Genomic DNA, 17295 nt, shown 5'->3' with positions numbered 1-17295 from the left:
GATGTAAAATTTAGGGGAGAGAACATTCTTAGTTGGTAACTAGTGGAAATCTTTTGGTAAAGAACATCCCAAAGTGGAACCCTGTGGAAACAAGTGTGTGATATCCTCAGAGATGGTCTTTGGTTAAATATATTTAGGGGAACAATGGATAGTTTAATCTTTTTGGAGGAATCATAATACTTGCATGTGCTTACATAACCAGAAAACATTTTCTGTTTCTCTATGTACTACCTTGATTCTGCAGAATATACTTTAGAAATTCTGATACCATGCTTATATATGTGCCTGGAACATGGGTCATGGGCCTACTGCAATGGACTAGACAGTTTTTTTATCCTCTGGGTCTCGATAGGTCATGACAGTACAGTGCAGGGGGGTAAGCACAGAGGGTGCAAAGGCATGTGGAAGAAAGGTCCTGAATCAGAGATCCAGAAAGAGGGTTTCTAGAAAGTTTTTCTAGAAGACATGATGTCTAAACTGGTGGAGAAAGAGGGGAGTGGAAAGTATCCTAGGCTGGGAGCAGTGTGTAGGAAACACCACAAGGTGAATACAGAGAATTCAAGGTTGTTCAGTATATTTAGAATGTAGAGATTGAAGTTGGAAGGGTTGAGAGATGAGGTCAGGTGGGGAGTCCCTCAGGTGTGGTGGGCAATGAGCTGTAAACTTCATGAAGGACTTAAATTTAATCCTCAAGACAACAGGAGAACCACTGAAAAGATTTCAGGGAAGGAAACTGTATGGCTGGAGTACAAGGCTGGGAGGAAGGCAATTTTTGGCTGTATTATCTGTTGTACTTGTGGCTTTTACACTCTTTGTAAAATTACGTATAAAAAAAGTTGTTGGAGCCTGGCTTACATGTCCCATGAATGATAGAGCAAAGGATTAGGGTATAAGAACTAAGAGTGGCATTTTTAACAATTATAAGAATATAGAAAATCTGTTTTATTTGTTTTTTGCTATATGGCAATTAGGCACACAGTTGTAAAAGATTTACCTGAAGTAATTAATTTCTTAAAAGATGAAAATGGAGTTCCTGTCATGGCTCAGTGGTTAAAGAATCTGACTAGGAACCATGAGGTTTATGGGTTCGATCCGTGGCCTTGCTTAGTGGGTTAAGTATCCGGCTTTGCCGTGATCTGTGGTGTAGGCTGCAGACGCGGCTCAGATCCTATGTTGCTGTGGCCCTGGCATAGGCTGGTGCTACAGCTCTGATTAGACCCTAGGCTGGGAACTTCCATATGCTGTGGGAGCAGCCCTAGAAAAGGCAAAAATACCAAAAAATAAAAAAAAAAATAGAAAAAAAAAAGATGGAAATGAAATTCCTCTAAGTACAGTGCAGCTAAAGGAATGCTCATGAAAATTTACGGCCAGACAGTGGGACGGCTGAAGTTATTCTAACAATGCTTGGGGTCAGTTACCTAGGAAGAACAGGATTTCTCGTTTGCTGATAGAGATTTCTTACAGACTAGAGCAGAAAACATTTACCTTGTTCTTGCTCCCCATTTCCTTTCATTATACCTCGCCCTGACTTGTCCAATTGCCCAGTAATCCCTGATTACATTTACTCTTTTTTTGGTCTGTTTATGGCTGCACCCGTGACATATATGGAATTTCCTTGGCTAGGGGTCGAATCAGAGCTGCAACTGCTGGCCTACACTACAGCCACAGCAACTCCAGATCTGAGATGTATCTGTGACCTACACCACAGCTCACGGCAACACTGGATCCTTTAACCCACTGAGCGAGGCCAGGGATTGAACCCATGTCTTCATGGACACTAGTCAGGTTTGTTACCACTGAGCCATAATGGGAACTCCAATTTACTCTTATCCTTTACCCCAAATTCCCATTTACTTAGCCTAATCGTCTGCAGTACCCTCTGGAGTACTCATTTTTTGGCTGGCATATTAAGGACATCCCTGGAATATGGCGTGGCAGTTTCTCCATAGGGTGACCAGTGGGACACTATTGGTATTCCTCATCTAGTTTAAGTTTGATGGATCCTCTATTGAGAGAATGTTTCATCTGCTTTGTGATTCATAGAATCCATACAATGCCATGTTGATGTTGTACTGTAAATGGTGGTTAATGAAAAGGGGCACTGTGACTGTACAACTTCTCCTACCTTCCTTGCTTTATTTTTATTTGAGTTGGGGGAAATTCCCCAGGATTTTCTACATAAGTAATCATGTTCTCTGAAATACAGGCAGCTTTGCTTTTTTCTTCCATTCCAGATATCCGGCTGCCTTTATACCCCTTTTTTTTTTTAATTTTTTTCCCGGTCTTTTTAGGGCTACACCTGCTGCATATGGGAAGTTCTGAGGCTTGGGGTTGAATCAGAGCTGCAGCTGCTGGCCACAGCCACAGCCACAGCCACGTGGGATCCGAGCTGCATCTGTGATCTACACCACAGCTCATGTCAACACCGGATCCTTAACCCTCTGAGTGAGGCCAGGGATCTAACCCAAGTCCTCATGCATAGTTGTTGAATTTGTTACTGCTGAGCCACAAGAGGAACTCCTACATTGTTTTCTTAAATTTTTCTTTTTCTGGCCACCCTCATGGAATGTGTAAGTCTCCAGGCCAGGGATCAAACCCACGCCACAGTAGCGACCCAAGCCAGGGCAGTGACAATGCTGGGTCCTTAACCCACTGTACCACCAGAGAACTCCTCCTACCTTCCTTTCTCTCTGGGTAAGATGGACAAAGGAGAATGCTGAGATTTGCAGCCCTCAGAGCTAAATGGGCCACGGCTTTCTGTAAAGCACCAGTAGTAGAGTTGGGGGCAAAATTACCAAGAAGGGGAAAGTTTGTCATCCACTCCTGCCTCTGTCAGAAGAGGAAGCATTTCCTTCAACGCTGAGCCTTCCTTTTTGGCTGTTCATACCATTTCTTTCCCTGCCTTCCACCCCCAAATTTTCTAAAGTCACTTTTATTCTCTCTTGAATCTTCACTCTTTCTCTTTTTATCTACATACAAGGTTCAAGCTTTCTTAACATAAAATGAATCTTGTCTCAACTTTGCCTATTAAACATAGTGTAAAAGAGCTCTGGTGCTGGTATTTGATGAAACCTGCTCCTCCTCTGTAGAGGTAATAATAATTGTATCTATCACACAGTTGTGAATATTACTTTAGCTAGTGCATAAAGCATTTAGCATAGCCTTTGACATATAGGAGAGTCTACATTAATGCTGGCTTTTGCTTTATGTTGCTGACCTAATAGCTATTTTTATTATTTATTTTTCCTGAGGATATCTTGCGCTAGCTGCTTCCTCTGTTTTACAACCTATTTCCTGACTCTCAATCTGATCATCATGGACAAAAATTGTCCTTCTTACTTTGTTTTTGGTATTAAACACTTCTAACTTTTCCTTTGAAACTACATACTTTGGTAATAAACATTTCATTAAAGAGAGAAACTTTCTCCTTTCCCAACATTAGGCATCATGACATCATCCTGATTAGTAACTCTCAGTTCTTTTTTTCCTGAGTTCTTTTGCACCATATGTTTAGACACTTTCAAAGGTTCTTGGTTCTTTTATCCTCTCTCTCTCTTGCTCCCCAGTGACCTCATGACTTTTGCCATACTTTAATATGACAAATCTTTGCATTTCTAACTGCCATGGAAGTTCATCAGCCACCTTTCAAAACTTTTGTCATCTTCCAAGGATTTGCCTAAGTTTTGTGTCCTCCATGAAAACTTCCCAAATGTCAGCAGACAGAAGGGATTTCTTCTTCCAAGGAATCCCACAGCCTGCGCTTGTACCTTATGGGGTATCTATTTGTAAACATAGGTTCTTCTCCTTTGGCGTTGGTCTTTGGGACACCATTTTATTTATTTATTTTTTTAGAATAATATGATATGCCCATCAAAGTTTTTTTTTTTTTTTTGGTCTTTTAGCTATTTCTTGGGCCGCTCCCCGCGCATATGGAGGTTCCCAGGCTAGGGTCTAATTGGAGCTGTAGCTGCCAACCTACGCCAGAGCCACAGCAACTCAGAATCTGAGCTGCGTCTGTAACTTACACCACAGCTCACAGCAACACCGGATTGTTAACACACTGAGCAAGGGCAGGGACCGAACCCGCAACCTCATGGTTCCTAGTCGGATTCGTTAACCTCTGCGCCACAACGGGAACTCCCAAAGTATTTTTTAATGAAGGAATAATTTATTGTTCTTAGAGATATCAATATTTTAACCAAAGAATGAGTAAGCTGATAGGAGATATGCTATCTATGGGTTTTGAAAGCTTGATTCCCCACTCATCATGCTTCACTGACATCTTTGGGAGTAAGGATGTAGTAAGTACTAAAGTCAACTCTCAAAGTTAAATATGAACGCAGTCAAAACTGTCCTTCAAAAGGCCGTTACGTTGCTCAGAAAAAGGAGTATATTAGGATTTGTTCTCTAATTGCTTTTTCTCTATCTTGGTATGTCTTCTTTTTAGTACCAGATTAAATAGGGGATGTTCAAGTACCAGAGTTCACTTACTGAGATGAGATACTCAGACTAAGAAGTGCGCGTGGAACCAAGACCAACCAGGAGATAGCTGGTCCTGTCTCTCACTCACACTTAACCCTGGTAGCCCATACGCCATCACTTTTGGGCAGTTGTTTTTCATATGTGGTGCCCCCCGGAGACTCCTAGGGATCTTTGAGACCCTCAAAATCAAAATTATTTTTATAGTGGTACATTATTTACCTTTTTTACTCATTCTGTCATGAGCACACAGCTGAGTTTTCCTGAGGTTGGCTGACAAATCCACAATATCTGAAAAGGCTGTTAAAATACTATTTCCTTTTTCCAACTTCATGTCTGTTTGAGGCCAAATATTCTTAAATACTTCAACCAAACCCACTTGCGACAGACTAAATTCAGGTGTGGATAGGAAAATCCAGCTGTCTTAAGCCAGACAAAAAATGCAAGACAATACTCTTCTCATTAACCTTTAAAAATTTTTTCCATAAAAATATATTTATTTTAACATGCAATAGATTTACTATTGTTATTTTAAAATGAAATGATGGATAAATATTTTAAAAAGTCTCCATTCCGATTTCTAATATGTAAATAATGGTAGCTATACTCTGTAAGTGAAAGCTTTCTGGAGGTCCTTGGTAGTGCATATATGTTAATCCCAAACTCCTAATTTATCTCTTGCCCCTCCCTTTGGTAACTATAAGTTTGTTTTCTACATCTGTGAGTATATTTCTGTCTTAGAAATAAGTTTATTTGTACCAATTTTTCAGATTCTACATATAAGGGATATATGATATTTGTCTTTTTCTGTCTGGCTTACTTCATTTGAAATGACAAGCGCTCTTTTATTCTTTTGGCAAAGATTTTAGATTTGTCCAAGTTAAGTATGTGGCATGTGTCTGCATGGACTTTCAAGAAGCGTAATCCTGTTTCAGTATTCTTTCTGCTGTGTTTCACTGAGAAAATGAAACAAGTAATCTTCATTGTATGTATACACCTTACTATAGATAACAAATGAAATTGACTTTAACCTATAATTCCTAATAAAGGCTTTATTGTCTCAGAGGATGGTGAGTTTATAAAGGCAATTATTTGATGGTGTTCCTGTCCCGGCTTAGTGGAAACGAATCTGACTGGTATCCATGAGGATGCAGGTTCGATCCCTGGCCTTGCTAAGTGGGTTAAGGATCTGGTGTTACTGTGAGCTGTGGTGTAGGTTGCAGACACAGCTCAGATTCCACATTGCTGTGGCTCTGGCATAGGCCGGCAGCTGCAGCTCCAATTCAACCCTTAGCCCGGGAATCTCCATATGCCACTTGTGCAGCCCTAAGGTAAAATAAAGGCAATTATTTGAGCATAGCTCCACTAATAGTGAAGTTTGTGATAAAAGAGTATAGTTTCACTCCAAGGAAAAGTATTTTAGACTATGTAGTTCACTTGGATATAGTCCTAGTGAAGTTCAGACAATTTAACAAGATATTTGTGGCATAAATAAAGACCATCTGTGTACTTGGGTAATGAATTTGTAGATATTTTGTCGCATGGGTATTGGAGATTGAGTGTATCTAACTTGAAAACCTTAATAGATTATAGTGGCTATTCAACAAATAGGCCTAGCATTTAGTCAGATTCTGTATTTCACTCTCCAGGGGCCATTGTAAAGAACACTCACAAAGGAACCTTGAATTTACTTTTCCCTTCTTATCAAAATGATTTTACATGATCTGAAATTATAAACATCTAATTTGTAGCCAGGGATTGAATCCAAGACACATCAATGCTGGATCCTTTAACCCATTGTGCCCCAGCGGGAACTCCGTGTTTGCAAGTTTGATTCCCTGGGATACTGGATAAGGCTGAAGCATGTGTCCCTTGAAGCTTAGGAAAGAATGTCTTCTCATTGCATTTGAAATCATGTTTTGGGAATAACATGAGGGTTCTGAATAATTTGGGGAGGGGAAGGATGGAGTATGACATCATTTTAGTTTGAACATTTATGATATGCTCTATATGTAGGTCACCTAATTCCCCACTAGGCGAATTAGATTTTTTGAGTTCTAATTCCCCATTAGGCTCTGTGGAGAGTTTATAAATGTTCTACTCATGTGTTCATGAGTATTTATGATCTAGGTCGTCATTGTGAAGTTCTGAATGCTTTTGCTCAATAAGGCAGTATATGAAAATATTAGTAAAATTTCTCATCTAAACAAAGAAGTGGTCTTTTAGGGAATTATGAGTTTTTAGTTGACATTTTATTTTTTAAAGATGTTTCTGGAAAAAAAAATCATTACCAGCAAAACAGTGCTTACTTCTATCTAAAGAGAAGAAAACATGTAAGGTTATTTTCTGTTCTTTATAAAGTACTCCTAAATGCTGCCTCCTGGAAAGATTGTTTCCTGGAAAACCAGTGAGGTCAGCTTGTGGCAGTGCTGGTAAACCAGATCCTTGGGTTTGGGTTATTTTAGGTTTAGAAGCTCTTTTCCTGAGTCTGTTAATCTTAGTTCAAGTGAGTTGCATGAGGTGTCCCCTCAGAATGTGGACACACACCCACCACTGTGGGACACTTGAGCTGAGTCATTCGAGTGGATAGGCTAGCTTGGCACTGTTGAGGTTCCCCAGCTGTCACGTTGTGCATTGTGAAAATCCGTATTCCTGGCACTCAGCTTGAAGAGGTCCTCACTTCAGGGATGGAACTGTGTAGAGAAAACATCAAATGTTGATCTGGCGTCTGAAAATATTACTCTCTGTTTGGCTTATTCTGGTGCTTCCTTGCATTTTGTAGATTCCGTGATAAACTAGCGCCTGTCTTGAAGTTGAATAATGTTAAGAAAAAACAACTGAATAAGCGTAATTAAGCACTGTGAGTGTTGTAATGTGTATAAGATAAAGGGGGATACAAAAAGGAAATAATCAGTTTCACCTGGAAAAAGTATTTTTTAGGTATTAGATTTTTTTTTTAAGTACAAAAAAGTTAAAAAAAAAAAAAAGATGACTTATTAGCTGGATGCACTTCAACCCCCAGTCACACACAAACAACTCCCTGGATGTTTAAAAAATCCATGCACATTTAGAATGATTTTTTTTTAATCCAAGATTTTGCCTTCTCAGAGATTGCCCTGAGAGAGAATCTATTATCTGCAAATCCTGAAAAGCCCCAGTGTAGAAATGCTTTCAGTGACATTAGGAATTAATTCACATATAGCTACTGTTAGGTGATTGGTCTTTAGATATTTCTTTGCTATTTCCCACCCTCAGCCCGGTCCTGGGATTAGATGTAAACTCTTATTATGTTTTGCATGAGGCAAACTGTGCCAACACAGCCTCACACCAACACTATTTCCCTTCTTTGTCCTCTTTCCCTTTCCCAAAGAACAACCGTAATTAAAATACAACCCACCTTCCCCAGGATATACAAAATACCCAGGCTATTAAGATTGCCACAATAGCTGTAGAAATGGCATATTCTCTGCCATCAGTAATAATTGGCTGCTCCAAGAGGCAGGATCCAGCATGTTGGGTTTGCCCTCAATAGATTTGGGCTATTGAATCAGAACCGATGAACATTTAATTCCTAGTAGTTCTTTGCTGAACTGAACATGGGGGGCCTCTCCATAAGTGTTGAAGAGTATATTGAAAAGGCTACCATTATGAACTAGGGGGAAAAAGTAAACTTCTAAGTTGAGAATTATTTGAAACACTTGAAAATTAAGCCTACTTTTCTTTTCCTGTAGTTTGGAGATAAGATAGGGGAGTTGGAGGGCAAAGTTTCCACGTTCTTGTAATGACATAGGTTTCCTGTTTACACCCTTGGGGGGAAAGTTGTATACGTGGATTCTTGAAGCTCTGTTTTAAGTGTTTTTTGCTTATTCAACAATCATTGGGTTGGGCCCTATGGCAACAGAAGTGAGTGGCACGGGGCTTGTAGGAGCTGGAGTCTAGCAGGGGAAGAAATGGACCCATAAAAATTATTTGTTTGTAGTACGAGAGGTCCTAAGAGGAAGATTTGTAGGTCAGGAAATATTTTTCTAGGAAAAAAAATACATCAAAGTTAAGTTCCCAGGCTATCAACCAAAAGCTAGTTTTTACCTTTGATATTACCAATAATAATAACTAAGCTTTACTGACACTTAATAAGTCCCAGGGAAAAATCTAAGCCATTGATTTCTTTCAATAGCCCAAGGAGGTAGTACTCTCATTGTTATCTCCATTTTTAATAGATGACCAAACAGGCATGAAGAAAGTGATTGTTCTGGCTAGTTCTACTAGAGTCAGCTATCTAGCCTTAAATTTTTTTTTTTTTTATTAATCTGTAGTTGGTTTACAATGTGTGCCAATTTCTGCTGTACAGCACAGTGACACAGTCATGCATACATATACTTTCCCTTTCTCAGATTATTTTCCACCATGTTCTATCCCAAGAAACTGGGTATAGTTCTCTGTGCTGTACAGTAGGATCTCATTGCTCATGCATTTTAAATGTAATAATTTACATCTACTAGCCTAAGAATTCCAGTCCATCCCACTCCCTTCCCTCTCCCTCTTGGCTACCACAGGTCTGTTTTCCATGTCTGTGAGTCAGTTTCTATTCTGTAGATAGGTTCATTTGTGCCATAATTTAGATTCCACATATATGTGATATCATATGGTGTTTGTCTTTCTCTTTCTGACTTATTTCACTTAGTATGAGGATCTCTGGTTGCATCTACATTGCTACAAATGCATTATTTCATTTTTTATGGCTGAGTAGTATTCCATTGTATATGTGTACCACATCTTCTTAATCCCTTCCTCTGTTGATGGACATTTCTGTTGTTTCCATGTCTTGGGTATTATGAATCATGCTGTTGTGAACATGTGAGTGGATGTATCTTTTTGAATTATAGTTTTGTCTGGATATATGCCCAGGAGTGGGATTGCTAGATCATATGGTAGTTCTTTTTTTTTTTTTTTAATTTTTTATTACTCAAATGAATTTAAAACATCTGTAGTTGTATAATGATCATAACAATCTGATTTCACAGGATTTCCATCCCACAGCCCAGGCACATCCCCCCACCCCCCAAACTGTCTCCTCCGGAGACCATAAGGTTTTCAATGTCTGTGAGTCAGCATCTGTTCTGCAAAGAATTTCAGTCTGTCCTTTTTTCAGATTCCACATGTCAGTGAAAGCATTGGATGTTGGTGTCTCATTGTATGGCTGACTTCACTTAGCATGATAGTTTCTAGGTCCATCCATGTTGCAAAAAATGCTGGTATTTCGTTCTTTTTAATGGCTGAGTAATATTCCATTGTGTATATGTACCACTTCTTCATCCATGCTTCTGTCGATGGACATTTAGGTTGTTTCCGTGTCTTCGCTATTGTAAATAGTGCTGCAATGAACATTGGAGTACATGTGTCTTTGTGAGTTGTGGTTTTCTCTGGATAGATGCCCAGGAGTGGATTGCTGGATCAAATGGTAGTTCTATGTTAGTTTTCTGAGAAATCTCCATACTGCTTTCCACAGTGGTTGCACCAATTTACAATCCCACCAACAGTGTACTAGGGTTCCCTTTTCTCCACACCCTCTCTAGAACTTATTGTTTGTAGACTTTTGGATGATGGCCATCCTGGCTGGTGTAAGGTGGTACCTCATCGTGGTTTTGATTTGCATCTCTCTAATAATGAGTGATGTTGAACATCTTTTCATGTGTTCCTTGGCCATCTATATGTCTTCTTTGGAGAACTGTCTGTTTAGATCTTCTGTCCATTTCTTGATAGGCTTGTTTGTTTTTTTTGGTGTGGAGTTGCAGAAGGTGTTTATAAATTTTGAAGATTAATCCCTTGTCAGTTGATTCACTTGCAAAGATTTCCTCCCATTCTGTGGGTTGTCTTTTTGTGTTGTTTAGGGTTTCCTTTGCTGTGCAGAAACTTTGAAGTTTGAGTAGGTCCCATTTGTTTATTTTTCTTTTTATTGTTGATACTCTGATAGGTGGATCTGAGAAGATGTTGCTGTCGTTTATGTCAGAGAGTGTTTGGCCTATGTTTTCCTCTAAGAGTTTTATGGTGTCTGGTCTTATATCTAGGTCTTTAATCCATTTGGAATTTATTTTTGTGTATGGTGTTAGGGAGTGTTCTCATTTCATTCTTTTTTTTTTTTTTTTTTTTTTTTTTTTTTTTTTTTTTTTTTTGTTTTTTGCTACGGCATATGGGTTCTATTGATCGAGCTGTAGCCACCGCTACGTCAGAGCCACAGCAACGCAGGATCCGAGCCGCGTCTGCACCTACACCACAGCTCACGGCAACGCCGGATCGTTAACCCACTGAGCAGGCAGGACCGACCCGCACCTCATGGTTCCTAGTCGGGTTCGTTAACCACTGCGCCACGACGGGAACTCCATTTCATTCTTTTCCATGTGGCTGTCTAGTTTCCCCAGCACCACTTATTGAACAAGCTGTCCTTTCTCCATTGTATATTCTTACCTCGTTTGTCAAAGATTAGTTGGCTGTAGGTGCATGGGTTGAATTCTAGGCTTTCTCTCCAGTTTGACTGATATATATTTCTGTCTTTGTGCCAGTACCATGTGGTTTTGATGACTGTTGCTTTGTAGTATAGTCTGAAGTCCAGGAGCCTGATTCCTCCAGATCCATTTTTCATTTTCAGGATGTCTTTGGCTATTCTGGGTCTTTTGTGCTTCTAAACAAACTTTAAAATATTTTGTTCGAGTTCTGCGAAAAATGTTCTTGGTAATTTGATAGGGATTGCATTGAATCTGTAGATTGCCTTGGGTAGTATAGTCATTTTGATAATATGAACTCTTCCAATCCACGAGCATGGTATATCTTTCCATCTATTTGTGTCATCTTTGATTTCTTTCATCAGTGGCTTGTAGTTTTCAGAGTACAGGTCTTTTGTTTCTTTAGGTAGGTTTACTCCTAGGTATTTTATTCTTTTGGAAGCAATGATAAACGGGATTGCTTCCCTAATTTCTCTTTGTGATATTTCATTGTTAGTATATAGAAATGCCGTTGATTTTTGTGTATTGATTTTGTATCCTGCAACTTTGCCAAATTCATGGATGAGCTCTGACAGTGTTCTGGTAGAGTCTTTAGGATTCTCTAGGTATAGTATCATGTCATCTGCAAATAGTGATTGTCTTACTTCTTCTTTTCCAGTTTGGATTCCTTTTATTTCTTTTACTTCTCTGATTGCTGTGGTTAGGACTTCCAAAACTATGTTGAAGAGTAGTGGCGAGAGCAGACAACCTTGTCTTATTCCCGATCTCAGGCGTGATTCAGCTTTTCACCATTGAGAATGATGTTCGCTATGGGTTTGTCATATATGGCCTTTATTATGTTGAGGTAGGTTCCCTCTATGCCCACTTTCTGAAGGGTTTTTATCAGAAATGGGTGTTAGATTTTGTCAAAGGCTTTTTCTGTGTCTATTGAGAGGATCATATGGTTTTTATTCTTCAGTTTGTTAATGTGGTGTATCACACTGATGGATTTGCAGATATTGAAGAACCCTTGCATCCCTGGGATAAATCCTGCTTGATCATGATGTACAATCCTTTTAATGTATTGTTGGATGTGGTTTGCTAGTATTTTGTTGAGGATTTTTGCATTGATGTTCATCAGTGAAATTGGCCTGTAGTTTTCTTTTTTTTGTGGCATCTTTGTCTGGTTTTGGTACCAGGGTGATGGTGGCCTCATAGAATGTGTTTGGGAGTATCCCTTCCTCTGCAATTTTTAGGAATAGTTTCAGAAGGAGAGGTGTTAGCTCTTCTCTAAATGTTTGATAGAATTTGCCTGTGAAGCCACCTGGTCCTGGACTTTTGTTTGTTGTAAGTTTTTTAATCACAGTTTCAATTTCAGTTCTTGTGATGGGTCCATTCATCTTTTCTATTTCATCTTGGTTTAGTCTTGGAAGATTTCAGTTTTCTAAGAATTTGTCCATTTCCTCTGGGTTTTCCATTTTATTGGCATATAGTTGCATATAGTAGTCTCTTATGATCCTTTGTATTTCTGTGATGTCCCTTGTTACTTCTCCTTCTTCATTTCTAATTTTATTGATTTGAGTCCTCTCTCTTTTTTTTCATGGTAAGTCTGGCTAAGGTTTTATCAATTTTGGTGATCTTTCCAAAGAACCGGCTTTTTGTTTCATTGATCTTTTCTATGGTTTTCTTTGTTTCTAGTTCATTGATTTCTGCTCTGATCTTTATGATTTCTTTCCTTCTACTAATTTAGGTCTTGTCTGTTCTTCTCTCTAAAGCTGCTTTAGATGTAAAGTTAGCTTGTTTATTTGAGCTTTTTCTTGTTTCCTGAGGTGGGCTTGTATTGCTATAAACATGCCTCTTAGAACGGCTTTTGTTGCATCCCATAAGTTTTGGAGTGTCATATCTTCATTGTCATTTGCTTCTAGGTATTTTTAAATTTCCTCTTTGATTTCTGCAGTGATCCATTGGTTGTTTAGTAGCATGTTGTTGAGTCTCCACGTGTTTGTGTTTTTTTGCTGTTTTTTTCTTGTTGTTGATTTCTAGTTGTATAGCGTTGTGGTGGGGAAAGATGCTTGCTATGATTTCAATTTTCTTAAAGTTACCGAGGTTGGATTTGTAGTCCAGGATGTGATCCATCTTAGAGAATGTTCCATGTGCACTTGAGAAGCATGTGTATTCTGTTGCTTTTGGATGAAATGTCCTATAAATATCTATTAAGTCCATCTGGTTTAATGCTTCATTCAGGGCCTGTGTTTCATTATTGATTTTCTGTGTGGTGATCTGTCCCATTGCTGTAAGTGGGGTGTTAAAGTCCCCCACTATGATTGTGTTATTGTTGATTTGTCCTTTTAAGGTTGTTAGCAGTTGCCTTATAGATTGTGGTGAACCTGTGTTGGGAGCGTAGATATTTAAAATTGTTATATCATCTTCTTGGATTGATCCTTTGATCATTATGTAATGTCCTTCTTTGTCCCTTAAAATATTCATTTTAAAGTCAACTTTGTCTGCTATGAGTATTGCTACTCCAGCTTTCTTTTGCTCCCCGTTTGCATGAAACATTTTCTTCCATCCTCTCACTTTCATTTTGTATGTGTCCTAGAAGTGAAGTGGGTCTCTTGAAGACAGCATATATATGGGTCTTGTTTTTGTATCCATTCAGCCAGCCTATGTCTTTTGGTTAGGGCTTTTAGCCCATTAACATTTAAGGTAATTATTGATATGTATGTTCTTATTGCCATTTTATTAATTGCTTTGGATTTATTTTTGCTGCTCCTTTTTTCTTTCCTTCTTCTCTTGTTCTTTTCTGCTTAGAGAAGTTTCTTTAGTATTTGTTTTAAGACGGGTTTAGTGTTGCTGAATTCTCTCAGCTTTTGCTTATCTGTGAAGGTTTTGATTTCTCCTTCAAATCTGAATGAGAGTCTTTCTGGGTAGAGTAATCTTGGCTGCAGGTTTTTTCCTTTCTTCATGTGAAGTATATCATGCCACTCCCTTCTGGCCTGCAGAGTTTGTGCTGAAAAATCTGCCCATAACCTTATCAGGGTTCCTTTGTATGTTATTTGTTTCTTTTCCCTAGCTGCTTTCAAGATTTTCTCTGTCTTTAGTTTTGGTCAGTTTGATTAATATGTGTCTCGGGGTGTTCCCGCTTGCATTTATTTTATATGGTACTTGTTGTGCTTCCTGGATTTGAGTGAGTGATTCTTCCCCATGTTAGGGAAGTTTTCAGCTATTATCTCTTGGAATATTTTTTCTGTCCCCTTCTCTCTCTTCTCCTTCTGACACCCCAAGAATATGGATGTTGGTGTGTTTAACATTGTCCCATAGTTCTCTGAGACTCTTCGTTTGTTTTCAGTCTTTTTTTCTGTTTTGCATCTATGATTTCCACTAATCTGTCCTCCACCTCACTTACTCATTCTTCTGCCTCCTGTAGTCTGCTGTTGGCTGCTTCTAGAGAATTTTTTATTTCAGTTATTGTATTTTGCATCTCTTCTTGCTTAAGTTTTATATCTTGTATCTCTTTGCTCAATGTTTCCTGTAAGTTGCCCATCTTTGCCTCCAGTTTATTTCCAATGTCTTACATCATCTTTAACATCAACAGTCTAAAGTGTTTTTCCTGGAGGCTGAGAATCTCCTCATGGCTTAGCTTTTTTTTTTTGTGGTTTTTCCTTTCTCCCTCATCTGAGTTATAGTCCTCTGTCTTTTCATTTTTATAGGTTTTTGGTGTGGTGACCTTCTTACAGATAATAGAGTTGTACCCTCTCTTACTTCTGGTGTCTGCCCACCTGTGCTGAAGTCAGTATGGTGGCTTGGTGTAGGCTTCCTGATGGGAGGGGCTGATGCCTCCCCCCTGGTAGGTGGAGCTCATTCTAATCCCTCTGTGGGTGGGGCTTAGTCTCTGGATGGGATTAGAGGCTGGCCTGAGGCTCTTTAGGTAGCCTGTTTTCTGAGGGGTGGTGCTGTGATCGCACCTGGATTGTTTTTTTCCCTGGGGCTTCTCCGGCTGACTGATGGGTGAGGCCAGATATTGCCAAAATGGCCACCTCCAGAGAAAGGCACTGTTGCTAAATATTCCCGAGAGCTTTGCTTCCAATGTCCTTCCCTCACACCAAGCCACATTCACCTCTGTTTTCCCAGGATGTCCTCCAAGAACTGCAGTCGGGTTTGACCCAGATTCCCTTGGAGACTTTGCTTTGCCCTGGGACCCAGTGCATGTGAAAGTCTGTGTGTGCCTTTTAAGAATGCGTTCTCTGTTTCCCCCAGTCCCGTGGAGCTCCTGTGCACAAGCCCCACTGGCCTTTAATGCCAGATGCTCCAGGGGCTCTTTCTCCCAGTGCCAGATCCCCACACATGGGAGTTTGATGTGGGGCTCAGAACTCTCACTCCTGTAGGTGAGTGTCTGTGAACCAGTTAGTTTTCAGTCTGTGGGGCTTCCCACCTGGGAGGTATGGGGTTGTTGATATCATGTAATCGCTCCTCCTACCTCTTGTATGTGGCCTCCCCTTTGTCTTCTGGAGTGGGATATCTTTTTGAAAGTTTCCAGTCCATTTGGTTGAAGATTGCTCAGCCTTTAGTTGTGAATTTTGTTGTTTTTAGGAGAGAAGTTTAGCTCCAGTCCTTCTATTCCGCCATCTTAATCCTGTCTCCTTTCAGTTGTCCCATCCTTGGCCACTTGTGAAACCCCACAGCTGGCAGGAGGAAGGGGTGCAACAGGGGATATGGAGCCTCCAACATCCCTGAGAGTTCTTTGGGTTCTGATGAGATCTGTCAGTGTCGATTTCCTCAGGAGCGGCTCGCTAGAGATGTATCAAATATGCTGTGGTTAAGAGCCCCAAGGCAGAGCCTGAGAGCTCAGCAGGCTGGGAGCAAGCGGGGCCCTATGGTAATTCTATATTTGCAACTTACACCACAGCTCACAGCAAGGACAGATCCTCATGGTTCCTAGTCAGATTCGTTAACCACTGTGCCACAACAGGAATGCCATACATTTATTTTTACATGAAAGATCCCTGGATGCACAAAACTCTAGCACGAAAGTAAACATAGCTGAAGCATCCTTTTAATTCTAATGAAAGTCACTGATATATCTTGTACTGTAATCCTACAGAGTGAACACCAAGCTCTCAAACTTTAAAATTCTCACAAAGTCACACTTTGGCAAAAATTTGGCAGAAAACAGAAGTGTCAAAGGAGAGATATAACCTCATGAAGAATCTTGAAAGTTCAATCCAAAACTAATCTAGAGGATACAAAATGGAGAAGCATGCACATGCATCCTCAGAATAAGGGACCTTACCTGAGATTGATTTCCCATAAATGCCTGATTCCCAGAAGACAAGGCTTATTTCCTAACTAATGGCCATCTGCCAAGAATCTATCGCCATCCTCAAGACAATGAATTTCCTGCTTGGACTCTGGCTAGACATCTCCCTCTTTGTACTCCCTGACCCAAACCCTTAGCAGACTAGCCTGCAGCTTGATACAGCATGCATTTCCCAAATGGAAACTCCTACACCCAAATAAAATCAATTTCTGGTAATTCAGGCTTGCCTCAGTTTTCCTCTTTACTTAGGTTAACAATTTGATACACAGTGCATAACCATGGCTTCCTGCTGTCTACATTTCAAAATGCCTGAATTCATTCAACAAATACTTTAGAATAGGCCTCCATGTTGCATGCTGGGGATTCTATGGCAAATCAAAGTTCTTAATCTGAAAGAACTTAGAATAAAAAGCAGGAAATAGGTAACAAATTGATATCATTAAACTTCATGCATAACAACTAACTATTCAAAACAGCTCCAACAAGAGTACCTAATTTAGGAGCCTATATATACAAAAATTAAACAAGCTATGCTCAATCATTCCCTTATTTTTTTATTTTAATTTTTATTTTTGTCTTTTTGGGGCACATCTGCAGCATATGGAAGTTCCCAGGCCAAGGGTCAAATTGCAGCAGCAGCTGCCAGCCTATGCCATAGCAACACAGGATCCAAGCCACATCAGCAACCTACACCATAGCTCATGGTGACACCAGATCCTTAACCCAATGAGCGAGGCCAGGGATCTAATCCATGTCCTCGTGGATACAATTCAGGTTCATTACTATTGAGACACAAGGGGAACTCCAATCATTACCATCTTTTAAAAGACTAGATACAACTCAATAAGTAAATAAATATTCAAAATATCTTAGTACCTAAATAGACATTTTTCCAAAGAAGACATGCAAATGGCCAACAGGCACACAAAATATGCTTAACATCACCAGTTATTAGAGAAATGCTAATCAAAAATAACAAATACAGGGGAGTTCCTGTCATGGCTCCGTGGTTAACAAATCTGA

General features: G+C 39.6%; 1 protein-coding gene across 8 annotated transcripts in view; it reads left to right on the top strand.

The window, feature by feature from the left end:
- TRPM6 (transient receptor potential cation channel subfamily M member 6) overlaps window positions 1-17295 on the top strand; it is a 228413-nt gene that overhangs the window by 87222 nt on the left and 123896 nt on the right. The gene's annotated exons all lie outside the window — the stretch shown is intronic.

The sequence above is a fragment of the Sus scrofa genome, chromosome 1, assembly GCF_000003025.6.
Source record: "Sus scrofa isolate TJ Tabasco breed Duroc chromosome 1, Sscrofa11.1, whole genome shotgun sequence".
NCBI lineage: Eukaryota > Metazoa > Chordata > Mammalia > Artiodactyla > Suidae > Sus > Sus scrofa.
This window is presented reverse-complemented; position numbering and strand designations above follow the sequence as displayed.